A 13180-nucleotide genomic window follows, 5' to 3' on the forward strand; every position below is an offset into this window, starting at 1 on the left:
ATCAATAGTAGTAAAAAGTTACAACTCTTATCAACACCTGACAGATCAAACACTCAAAAAATAAGTAAATATATATATATATATAAATAATAATATTAAGCTAAAAGGTTTAATTCAAATTCCACTAACAGAATATTTTAAACAACCTTGCCACCCTCTGTGTCAAGAAGAGGAAAAAAAATGCTTCCTGTTGTAAATGTCAGAGCCCCTCCTTCCTTGCCCTGTCCTACTTGGAATTCTGTACATTTTGCTCAAAAATTTAATGCCAAGTTGTTACAGATTTTTTTTTTCCATAAAACCATTTGTGCCAATCAGTCATTTCAAGGTTTTTTGGTTAAGGTCTAAGAGTTCAAACTTTCAAAATCTATTAAAATTTTGTCCTAAAACTAACACAACACTGCATATTAACTATACTTCAATTTAAAAAATTTTCTTTAAAAAGAGCTTTTAAACAGGAAAAAAAATCAGACCTAAAAATGACAAGTCTTCCTAAAATATTATTTTTCCAAAGCCCCTAATTCATGTTCAGATTAAGAGTTGCCAAAATATTAATACCTAAATGTCCACTGACAGATGAATGGATAAAGAAAATGTAATATATCAATACAGTGGGATAGTATTGACTCTCAAAATCCCATCATTTGTGACAACATGGATGGAAGAGGACATTATGTTAAGTGAAATTAGCCAGATATGGGGAAAAAGATAAAAACATTCTGCATGATCTCACTTATATGACTCTGAAACAGTCAAACTCAGAGAAGCAGAGAGCAGAATGGTGGTTCCCTAGGGTTGAACAGAGGAGATGCTGGAGAGATAATGGTAAAGGATAGAGAGTTCTGTAAATCCTCTATATGGCATGGTATCTATAGCTAACAATACTGTACTGTACACTTAAAATTTCCTAAAAGGGTAGATCACATATTAAGTGTTCTTACTATGAAGGAGAAGGAGGTAAAGATAAAAAGGAAGAACAGGAAGACAACAACAGGATTCCACTAACATGAAATGTGAAGAAAAGGCAAATCCATACAGACAGAAAGTAGACTGGCAGGGGCAAGGGGTGGAAACTGATTGCTAACTGGGTACAGGCTTTCTGGGGTGATAAAAATGTTCTAAAATTACTGGTGACAGGAGGACAACTCTGAATCTACAAAAAATTCACTGAAGTGTCATTTTGAAAGGTGTATTTTGTAACAGCTTTCTCTCAATAAAGTTGTTTAAAAAAAAAACACAAGTACATGCAAACCAAAAACTAGTTCATGTTACAATATGTATTTTTAGATAGGAGACTGATATCAGTATAACTTTATAACAAAAAGAAATATATTAAAACTCAGGTGAAACACTAAAAGTATTTCTTCTCAAGTCAAACTTAAGACAAGGATGCCCACTATTATTTAAGATTGTATGGGAACTGATAGCCAAGGCAGTAAAATAATGAAATGCAAGATATAATTATTATTTGAAAGAAATTATATTTATTTACATATGACTTACTTAGGAAATTCAAGAGAATCAACTAAAATCTTAATTTCAGAGTGAATTCATAAAGTGTGCTGATAAAAAATTAATATACTTGAAGGCCAAGGTTTTTCTTTTTTAAGACAAAAGCTTTTTTATGCCATAGTTAAAAATGTAAAATACCACTGATAAGAAAAATTGAAAACTCTACTAAGTAGGATTTAAAAAGAAAAATACAAATACACAGAAAAATCAATCTTGCTCTTCAACATATTGGATCAGTAATATTAATTCTCTTTGATTACTACATTCAATTAAAATCCCAACACACTTTTGTTGTAAATCAATTAACCTTATATATGTAGGTCTACTTTCAGACTATTCTGTTCCATTGACCAATTCGGCCTTGCACCCACTATATTAATCATTATAACTTTATAATAAGCTTTGATATGTGGTAGTTTTAAGTTTTCCAACTTTTTTTTTCAAGACTGGCTTTGCTATTCCAGGCCCTTTGCATTTCCATATAAATCTGATATGGTCTATCAAACAAAAAAAAAAAGCCTGTTGGGGTTTTGATTAGGACTTCATTGAATCTCTCTGTATGTCAAAATTGACATATTTATAATATGGACACTTATGATCCATGAACATTGTGTCTCTCCACATTTATTAGTTCGTCTTTCATTTCCTCTCAGTAATGTTTTTTAACTAAAGGTCTTAGTAAGCTGTGCTGGGTTTATTTCAAGGTATTGAATGCTTTTTGATCTTACTATAAGTTGTACTACTGGCTTTTAAAACAAAAATATGAAACAATCAATCAACTGTACTGGCTTTTAAATCTGATTTTCAAATTGTTTGTTGTTAGTATAGAGAGATACAATTTATTTTTGTGTATTAATCAACATCCCCCAACTATAAAGTAGTAAAATCAGAAATAAATGTCACAGAGATAATAACACCCCTCAAAAAATTCCCATAAATTTGAAAGTCTCAATAATTCAATGGGCAATAGGAAAATTATAAGACTTACAATACATTTAGAACTAAATAACAAAAAATCAATTCATATCAAATTCACAGTATCCCGTTACAGTTCAGAATAAATTTTATAGTTTTAAAGGCATTTAACAGTAGAGATTAAAAACTAATGAGCTAAACTTCAAATTAAACTTTTAAAATGTCAGAATAAATGCAAATAAAATAGAAAGAAATATTAACCATATGAGCAGAAACAAAAAGGGTCAATAAAAAGAACTATTTTAAAAGCCTTAATATAGGCAAGTCATTGGCAGTACTCATCAAAAAAAAGGGACAAATTAATGAAATTAGACAGTTTACAGTCATTAGAGAAGACTATATTTTATATTAATATATTTGAAATGTTATACCTTTCTAGAATACTTTATTTTGTATAAAGAAAACTCAAGAAAAGCCAAAAAAGACATCACCATGAAAAAAACTATTAATCAAAATACAATTCAGAAAAAAAAAGACACCAGGCAAAGACAATTTCACAGATGAAGTCTAACTTTCTAGAAACAGATCATCTCTATTAAACACAACTTGTTTCAAAAAGAAATACTCCTCAAAACATCTTAAGAAGTTAGCATAAAAACAAAACTACATGGCAATAACAAAAGGACACAGATATCCAGGGACTCCAAAGACAGTTTAAAATACAAAATCTATTAATACAATTCATCACACATATAGATGCAGCAAAAACATTAAAAAATCAACTCCTGTTCATAATGAAAACTCTAAAATGCTAGGCAGAAGAGAGAACATAAACTAAAAAACTAGTATATCCCCCCTCCAAAAAAAAAACCAACCAAAATATCATTTTTAATGATAAAATATTAGAAGCACTCCATTAAACATTAAAGTACCTAGACAATAATGCCTGTTATCAATGTTTTCATACAAGTCTGTGCTAGAGGCATTAGTCAATGAAGTAGAAGAAAAAGAAAACAAAAAAGAAAAAGGAGGCAAAAAGGAATCAAGAAAAGAAATAAAACATCTTTATTCACATACACTTATGTATTTAGAAAATACAAACAAATTATAAACGCCCACATTTCACTGAATCCAAAAATACCACCTGTTTTAAGATGCACCCTTGTTCTACCTACAACTAAGGAAAATACACTGTCAATTAAACTGATACTACACTTTAATATCTAGAAATTTCATTTCAGACTTACCAAGACAATTCTTTCATACTGATTTAGATGTATTTCCATCATAGCCTGTGCATATACAGAAGAAAAAAATAGAAGCAAAAGAAATTTGTAGAGGGGTACTCCTAAAACTTCACATTCAGGGTCCTAACTCTGGAATGCTTTTCTACTTAAACCTCTTGAATTTTTCCTAACAATACTGTCCTCTACCAACAAGAGTATTGATGATACAGTATTTCGTAAAATGTTCCATTATTATCTATGGGGTTTTCTTTCTGGTAAGACACTCACTTCACAATTCCTTCTGCCTTCAGTTATATTGCTGAGTAAGAAATTACAAAACAATGCACATACTCATTTAAGTGATGACGAAATGAAGAGTCCTGACCAAGTACATGCATATAAAGATGATAACATCAAGACATGGACAACCATGATTATAGGACACTATCAACTGAAGATCTAAGTGACTTTCTGAGGGGGAGAGATGTAAGATGTAATGGAGGGGGGGGAATGTACTTCAGAATCTATGAAATATAGTAATATGCAAGTTCAACAAGGTTACACTATCAATACATTAAGTCCATAGTACTCCCTATATATCAGCAATAACTAACTAGAAACAATATCTAAAAGATATTCACAATAACAAAAATCACACAAATTTTTTCTAGCAAAAAAATCTAATAAAAGCTGTGCAAGAGCTTTATGAAAAGCAGTAGAATACACCCAAGACTCAAATCCCAGCTCCACTACTTAGCACATATCTATATTTATCTACACATTATTCTGTAAATTTGATGCAAATACAATAAAAATCCAAGTTTTTCATACAAACCAACAAACTGACCCGAAAATAAAGGAAGGAAAACAGCTTTAAAACTCTGAAAAAGAACACTTATTAAGATTTAATTATAAAGCTATCATTGTTAAATCAGAGTGGTAGAGGTATTATAATCAGACCAATGAAATCAGAAGTAGAAACAGATATATATATGTGAGTACATGATAAACTTCAAGAGTAGCGTTACAAATTAGTGAGCAGGAAGGCCAAACTACTCAGCAAATTCACATTAAAAAGATAAAATTAGATCCCTACATCACACAATAGAGAAAAAATTCCAGATGAATTAATGACCTAAATATGAAAAAAGTACAGTATCATTTATGACCTTGGGGCAACGGAAGAATTTCTTGCTGATACAAGAAAACATAAGACACGTATTAAAAAAAAAAAAAAAATGAGAAAACTGACTACTTTCACATTAAGAAGTCCTACACAAAAAACATTCCACAAACAAAACTAAAAGATCAGCCACAGACTAAAGAAAATGGTATTTTCGGTGTGTAAAACTACACATCATTAATATTCAGAATATAAAAAGAATAACCATAAACCAACCAGGAAAAGGCAACAATCCAATAAAAAATGGACCAAGGACAGGTACAAGTAAGTCATAGAAAACTCATACAGCCAATAAATACATGGGGAAAAAAGTTCAACAACATGAGTAATCTAAGAAATGCAAAATGAAAACAGCAATGAGATACCATTTTTACCCAAAAGACTGGAGAAAACTGCAAAGTCTAATCTTTTGGCAGTGGTCTGGAGAAACAGAGGCTCATACACAGCTGGTGGGGATGTCAAATGGAGCACAATTTGACAATTCCCAATAAAACTGACAAATGCACAAATTCTTGAATGCAGCCACTCTACTTCTACAATCTCAAGAGAGAAGAACCCCCTATTAGGATGCTCAGGGCCACATTGTTTGAAACTGCAGAAAACTGCTAACAACCTAATGGCCCCTCCCTAAGAATAGATAAATAAACCACAGTATATTTACACATTAAAATATAAGTAAAATGAATGAAGTAGATCAGTGGTTTTAAAATTTTTTGGACTCGGGACCTCTTTACAACTCTTAAAAATTGAAGACCTTAAAGAGTTTTTATGTGGGTTCTATCTAGACATGTTTATGTTAGAAATTAAATCCTAGACATCTTAAAAAGATTTATTAGTTCATAGAAAATCAACCCACTGTATGTAAACATGAACACTGATTTTTAAATAACTATTTTTCAAAACAAAAAAATTGTGAAAAGAGTAGCACTGTTTTACATTTCTGCAAATCTCTTCAAAGACAAGCTTAATAGAGGACAGCTGGATTCCCATAACTGCGTCTGTGTTCCATCTATCATGACATCATGTTTCGTGGCGCCTTTATACAGTACTTGTGCAGTGCACAAAAGAATGAGGCTGGAAGAATCTCAAGGATCCCTGGGAATTCCTGGAGCACTCTGAGAATTGCTGAACTAGATTCACATACAAGCATGAAAAAAATCTCAAAAAACACTTTGCTAAGTGAAAAAATATATATAAAATGATAAACACAGTACGATACCATATATGTAAAGTTAAAACACATAAAGCAGTACTTGATATTGTTTCTGGTACATACATATTAGGATAGTGGTTATTTCTGGCAAAGAAAAGACAGGAATGGGATAGGGAGGCGATCTTTATAATCTTTGAGGTTTTCTTTAAACACAGAGCAAGTTATGAAACAAATAACGTGTAAGATATTTAAGATCTGTTAAATCTGGGCGATACCTGCTTTTTAGCAATTCTGAGATATTTCATAATTTTAAAATTTTAAATATTTTTTCAATCCTAATGGCTGTATTTTCAAGGTCATGTAGCTTCCTCAAAATGTACCTCCCTTTGAGTAAAATGTAGTTACAAGATTCCTGGATTTTATAAAAAGAGTTCTTTGGAAAATAATTTGACAGGAGTAAGAGAAGACTGGCTATATTAACCCCAAGTTTAAGCAATGGGGGTTACTCAGTTTATGTGGTATGTCTTACTACATACACCCCTTCGTCAAAGAACACGGTGACTAGACAGATACTTTAATAGCTGAAAACTATCCAACTACATACAATTCTCTGCACCCAATAATTGAGATAATTGTTTTTAGGTAACTGTCTTTACTATGTGCCAGGTAATGCTCTGAGACAAGGACAAATGAGAACCTGTCTCTACAGGTTTAGAAAAGATAACAAAAATATAAATACACAGCTAAAACAGAATAGGTTAAATGCTCACATACCGACACTGCTATATGAGACAGAAGAATAAGCCTGTAAAAATGATGGTGCCATAAAAGAAAGAAAACAAGCTAGAAGCAGGAGTTATTTTAGGGGCTCTGAGTTTAAAGAACAATTTTCCCCCCAATAAACAGTACTGGGCATCTACTATGTTCCAGATAAATTTGGTTTCAGCCATGTTAGACACCTGAATAGAGGTGGTTAATAGGCAACTGGAAATGCTAGATGAGAACTAGAAAAGAGGGTGGGCATCGTAAAGGGCACCAAAACCACAGGAGAAGATTCAAGAAAACAGCATAGATGACTGACCTGGAGGAAAATCCCATGCCAGAAGACAGAGAAGGCACAGAGTTTCTGAAAGACAGAACACTTTTATGAGATACACCTGCTGACATGCTGTGGAAAAGTTTCCCAGTTGGGGAAGTATCGGATCTAGGAAGAGTGGGATGAAAAGAAATAAAAGTGCTGGTGAAAGGAAAAACAGCTGAAGTTTTCGTAAGATGAGCAAACCCAGGAATGTTTTAAGGATAGGGAAAGGCGCCAGCAGAGTTAGAGGGCAATGATGCAAGTGGCAGAACCACACTGACAGAGCTCCGTCCTTTGGGACCGGTGGATCCCACAGGCAGAGCATCTGGGCCTGAAGGAGGCCAATTCTCCTGCAAGCGAAGAACAGGAGGACAGCCTAGGGAGAGACAAAGGAAGAGCTTGAAGTGGCAGGAAGGAAATTCAATTGCTTATATCTGATAGTCGTCTATCTTTCTGTCCTAAGTAAACGATTAGGTGATCTCTGCTGAGGCCGAGTGGTTTAAAGGACAGGTTGAGGAGTTAAAGAGTAAAAAAGAAAAGTCTGGAATTGCCAGTGTACACCAACACAAATAATACAGACAAGGACATCAGTGGCAATAAAAGTCTAGATGGGTTTAGAAAAGAAGCATTTACAAACAGCAATGTGAAAGAAAAGTTTTTCTTCAATGCATTATGAGCATGTTTTTTAAAAAAAGCAAACTTGCATCTATCTGAAAGATACACAAATTGAAAATCAACACCTTGTTTATCCAAGATGGCCAGTGTTCCACCAGTTTTAAGCCATAGATTTCTGTCCTCTTCACTATACAACTTGAGTCCAACTCTGAATCTTATTCATCCACTCTTGCTGTACTGGAACATCCACTGGTGCTGTACTGCATGTGCAGCAATACAATTCTCTCTTTTCGAGTTCTATGTATTTCCCAGTTGTCAAGATACAAAGCAACTGGTTCTTTCAAGTTTACGTTTACCTTTACCATCTCAACAACCACAGCCCACCTTAGTATCTTGCTTAACAGTCAGCCTCCGACGATGTACTGTCTCAAACGTTTCTAACCCATGGCCCTTTACAATCAACATGAGACTCTTAAAAAAAATGGAAAAGTGAAACAATTTTCTAATGAATATTTATGCTACCTATAAATTTACGTTATCATAAAATTCTAGGAAACACATTCCCAAAATGTGCATCTAGACTAGTTCAAATATTAATCAAAACATGAGAAGGCTTAGTTTAGCAAACAGCCTTAGTTACCCTCTTAATCAAAAAGGTGGTTCCTCTTACCAAGCAGAAAAATAGAGATTCCAAAAAAGCCATCTGAAGGCTGCTGCCTTTTTAATCATCATTAAAACTGACTTCTTTAAAAATTACCATGGGGATACTTACAGGTTCATTCCTCCTTTTGGTAAAGTAACCCACAGCACTGATCCTGTAATGTTCAACCACGGTAAATGAAAAGCTAGAAGTCCCTCCCCATTGGTTTATTACAGAAATTATAGCAACTCTTGAACAAAAGGTTACTTGAAGTGAGAAATTAGGACAGGAAAAGGAGCAGTTATCTATAACAGATTACTTTTTAAAAGTAGCAGAATCGGAACAGATTATTTTTTAAAAGTAGCAGAATTGGCTGAACTTCCAAACATTCTTGATAATCATTCCTGTAGTGAAACACTGCTTTTCAAGGTTAACTTGCTACTCTCATTATATCTCAACTTTGAAACTCTTCCGAGGCCAGCGGAAGGACCAAGAGACTATAAAGCCGGGCTCAGATGCGTCATTACTCTTGATACTTGAGGGCTCTCTGGGCCTTTCCCATCAAGTACAAGCCTCTCTACCTGCAAAGCAAGCTCCATCTACCTTAGCCACCACTCCCCTACCTACACCATCTACTCCAGCCAAATTATACACACTTGCTGTTTTCTGTAAGAAGCGTCCACCCTTGAAACGCCCTTTCCCCACCCCCATCTCCGTCAAACAGTCCTACCCATCCTTCAGTTCAGTTCAGTCGCATCCGACTCTTTGCGACCCCATGAACCGCAGCACGCCAGGCCTCCCTGTCCATCACCAACTCCCGGAGTGCACCCAAACCAAGGAGATCAGTCCTGGGTGTTCATTGGAAGGACCCATCCTTCAATAACCTCAAAATGTGACCTAACCTTGCTTTCCTCTGAAACCCCAATAACTGGTTGTACCTTCCCCGCACCACCTCAGTACATCTCACCTCATCTGCCTCTGAAAAACGAACTTCTCGGAGTCGCCGTCTGCACAAGAAATCTTTTTAATCTTTCGGAGCACCACCTGGCACTGGGCTCCGAGTTCACGGGAGAGTAGCAGAGTATGCAATCAAAACTACTTTAAAGGTGGAACTGCACCGTAGAGTTTGTCACATCAAATAGAGAAACTGAATACCATACCAGGTACAGGAACAACACTGCATCACTTTATGCTGTCCTTCAGCAAGAATATAAAACTTCTGCCCTTTTCTTACTCCTGGGGAAAAAAAAAATGCTACCAACAGATCGCTAATAACTTAAATGTATCTTTTCTAGAAAGCTGTTGCCGAATTAATGAAATTCAAATGACTCCGTAAGATTTTTCATTCCTCCGTTTCCGTGCTGTGCAATTTGCATTTTTCCCTTATAGCATAAAAGTGGTAAGAACTTCTTTCCTATCAATTTTTTTCTTTTACTCTTCAATTTTTTTTACTCGAGAAGATAGTGATTGTTGGAAAACAACTGCATCTAGGGCACCCTAACAGTCACGTGTGACTTCGATGTGGTAAAAATTAAAAAATGTCTTGGGGTCCCTTTTGGGTGATGAGTCCACATGCCTGGGCGGCCATCCGTCCCGACGACCCTCAAGTGACTACCAGCGCGGGGGAAGGGACCTGAGGAACGAGATGGCCCCGGCGCCCCGGCGCCAGCTATGGCCGCCTGCGGCAGCTCAGTTATAATACAGCGGAAGCAGCAGCCAGTCACGGGGCTGCGGGAGGCAGGGCAGGAAGGTGGCGCTGCCGCCGAGCGTCTGGAGCCCGAGCGCCCATCATGGCGGCGAGGGCAATGGCCGCTGTGGGGAGCGAGCACGCCCCCTCCGCGCGCACACGCTGCCGTGCCGGGCCTCCGGGACCCGTCACCGGAGCCGCCGCCGCCGCCGCCCGCTCTCCGACCCCCCCTCACGGGCTGTAGCGGAATTTTCTCTTCAGACGCCGCCTTCAAGATGGCGGCTCCCCCTCCCGGCAACCCCCTCAACCGTCCCCTGCAGCAGGCGCCGAGGCGCCGCCATCTTGTCCCCCGTCCCTCCCCCCCTTGTCGATATTTACATAGCGAAAATCGGCCCGGCCGGCCTGCGGCCTTCACCTCACGCCTGCAGCCTTCGCCTCCTTGCCAGGCCTCACCCCCGCGCGATGCCCTAAGCGGGCCGCGACACCGACCCGGGGCCCCTCGGCCGCCTCCAGGGCCACCGGGCAACCCTCCCCCAACCCCCGCCCGTTTGCGGAGCGCGCCTCCGCCGCCGCTCGGGGCAGCCGGGCTCCTCCCCGGGCCTAACTGCGGCCTCCTTGGGGCCTGCTCGGCGCCGCGCGCCACACCGCCCGGCCTAGCGCGGAAGGGCGCCACGCGGGCCGCCGACCAGGCCGGGACCAGGCCCCTGCGCGCGGGCTAGGCCCTACGGCCGCGGCGGCGCCCGGAACTCACCGGACGGGCGTGCGGGCGGGCGGCGACGGTGGCGGGTGCTGCAGGCCGGCCTTTCTCTGGAGCACTGGGCCGGGCTCCGGCTGGTGGGGCGGGCGGAGGGAGGGAGGAGGGGCCGAGTTCGGAGCTGACAAAAAGCGGCCCAGCTCCCCGGCACGGGCCCGCCGTCAGCACGTCACGTCACCGCCCGGGAGAGAGACCCAGGAAAATGCGGAAGGATAGATAGGCCCCCTCCTTCGCCCGGTGTGTCCCCCTGGCGCCCCGGTCGGCGCGCTCACGCTCCGCGACCGGGGAGCCCAGTGGCCTCGCTGCGGCGGGGTCTCCGGCGGCCGGAGTCTCCGTGACAGCGCCCCCCTTCTTTCCACCTCCTCCGCGCTCCCGCCCGCCGCCGCCGCTACACACGCGCCACTGCCGCCTTCTCGGCCGTAAAAGCCCGCGCGGGGCCGTGGTCCGCCGACCCCGCGGAGAGGCAAGCGGCCCGCGACCGGCCCTGCCGCCCCCCACCATCTCCCGAGGGCCGCGGCCGGCCCCCGGGCCCTCCCCGGAGACCTACCGCCTCTCCGCGCCGCTCCTGGCCCAGGCGCCTGCTCGAGTTGTTTGCAGGCCCTCAGACCCCCGCCCGCAGTAAATGTGTTTTCTTCATCCCCGTGGCTGGAGAAGAAGATAAATTTAGCAACCCCCACTGTCCCCTGCCTTCGCTTAAAAAAAAACAAAAAAAGCAACTTTGAAATAAAATGAAAATAGGCTTGCCAGTCTAAATGGGTGTGTGGGCAAAAGGAGGGGGAGAAGGGTTATCCTAGAGCACGTACCAACCGTTTAATTTTTTTTAAATAAACGTTCATAGAACCTAATTGATTTTATTAGTTTACGGCGGAAAATATTAAAAGTGTTAAATTTTGAAACTTGTTTCGCACATTGCAACGAACAGGAATTTTTAACGTATATTTTCTCTATATCTCTTTCACGGTTGGGGAGTCTGAAATATGTCTTGTGTGATTGTTTCATAAATAATTTTTCACATTCTTTAATAAATATAGAGGGAGCAGCAGAATGGCGATATGGGTGTTTTTTTACAAACTACTTAAGCCTTTCAAAGTTTAAAGAGACTTAGAAAAATATGTATTTGAGTAAATAAAACATTTATCAACTCCAAAAATGTGTATTTTGCAATTTCGCTACTGAAATTGGGATGCTTTTTCCATAGTGAACCCAAACTATGTTTAAAACTTACCAGTTAAACGCTAAATAATGTAGCCTTTACATTAATTCGAATCTGATATGCTTTATTTCTTTGTTCAGTTCACTAAATGTTAAAGATACTTCTAAACAGTAAAGAACCCAAAGGTTATAAAGCAAACAGCATATTAGTGTGAAATCTCTTCAAATATAGAGGCCTTCTATTTTAGTATCCCGTGATGACTTTTTAAAACTCCCAGAATGCAATTTGTCTTTTCTTCAGACCTCTTAGAACTATAAAGTTGCTTTCAAAAAGGAAAAGCAAAGTAATAGTAAGAAGTACTCTCTGAAAATGTACTTGATGGTAAATTTCCTCTCAAGGCTTTAACCTTGATTTTTTTCAAGCAATTAAATGATAAATGACATGTCATCATTTATAGAAAATTCCACTGGGCTGAGATACTGACTATTCACAGAAAGGTAAATAAAACTAGTATTTTTTCAAGTAAAAAAAAAAGTGAAAAATAGCTTGTATACCCACACTAATATGATTTCAAAATATTGGTAACCAGCATTTAATAGGTACTTTCCAAGGGCGTCCTTTTAATGCTATGACATGTCAAGAACGGGCCTCATCAATCATGTAACTAAGCAACATAGGACACAATCTAATGTCAATATTCTTGTTCTAGTTCTTCCATAATTACCCTCCAATACTTCTAAGTCCACTAGCACTTGAGGAAAAAGTGTCAAGGAACATAAAAAAGATGTTTGCTCAATTTAAAAAGCCAAAAGCAGTTTAGGTATAGATACTTTTAAAGAGCCTTTTGCCATTACCTTTCATCCATATAAAGACTGTTAGGGGACTTCCCTGGTGGTCCCAGTGGCTAAGACTCCCTGCTCCAGATATGGAGGAATGGGTTCAATTCCTGGTCAGGGAACGAGATCCCACATGCCTGCAACTAAGACCTAGCACAACCAAAAATATTATTTTAAAAAGACTGTTAACTTTGATGGGAAACAAGGAAAGGATGGCCTAGTTCTATTAATTATATTTAACAAACCATTATTAAAGTCAAACAAAGATTAGTCTATGGATGATTGTACAGATGAGGTCAGCTATAATCTTTTTTTTTTTTGCGTTTTTTAAAAAGGTATTCGAACCCATTTACACAAGGGTGTAAGAAACAGTATATGATAAAAATCATTTTACTGGAAGTACATTTAATACAAAATTCTCATGTGATAAA

General features: G+C 38.9%; 1 protein-coding gene across 9 annotated transcripts in view; it reads right to left on the minus strand.

Moving 5' to 3' along the window:
• Window positions 1-11355, minus strand: part of ZFX (zinc finger protein X-linked) — a 42138-nt gene extending 30783 nt beyond the window's left edge. For 3 of the 9 annotated variants that reach the window (XM_081567941.1, XM_081567938.1, XM_081567929.1), the window contains exon 1: window positions 10758-10823. The gene's annotated coding sequence lies outside the window, so the exon portion shown is untranslated. Of the gene's footprint in view, window positions 1-7804; window positions 8082-8451; window positions 8491-9286; window positions 10303-10384; window positions 10824-11307 lie in introns of those variants that run through there. The other 6 variants (XM_081567939.1, XM_081567931.1, XM_081567935.1 and 3 more) reach the window with 5 other exon arrangements.
• Window positions 11356-13180: the final 1825 nt, after the last annotated feature.

Source organism: Giraffa tippelskirchi, chromosome X (genome assembly GCF_054371585.1).
Source record: "Giraffa tippelskirchi isolate mGirTip1 chromosome X, T2T-mGirTip1v1.2.pri, whole genome shotgun sequence".
NCBI lineage: Eukaryota > Metazoa > Chordata > Mammalia > Artiodactyla > Giraffidae > Giraffa > Giraffa tippelskirchi.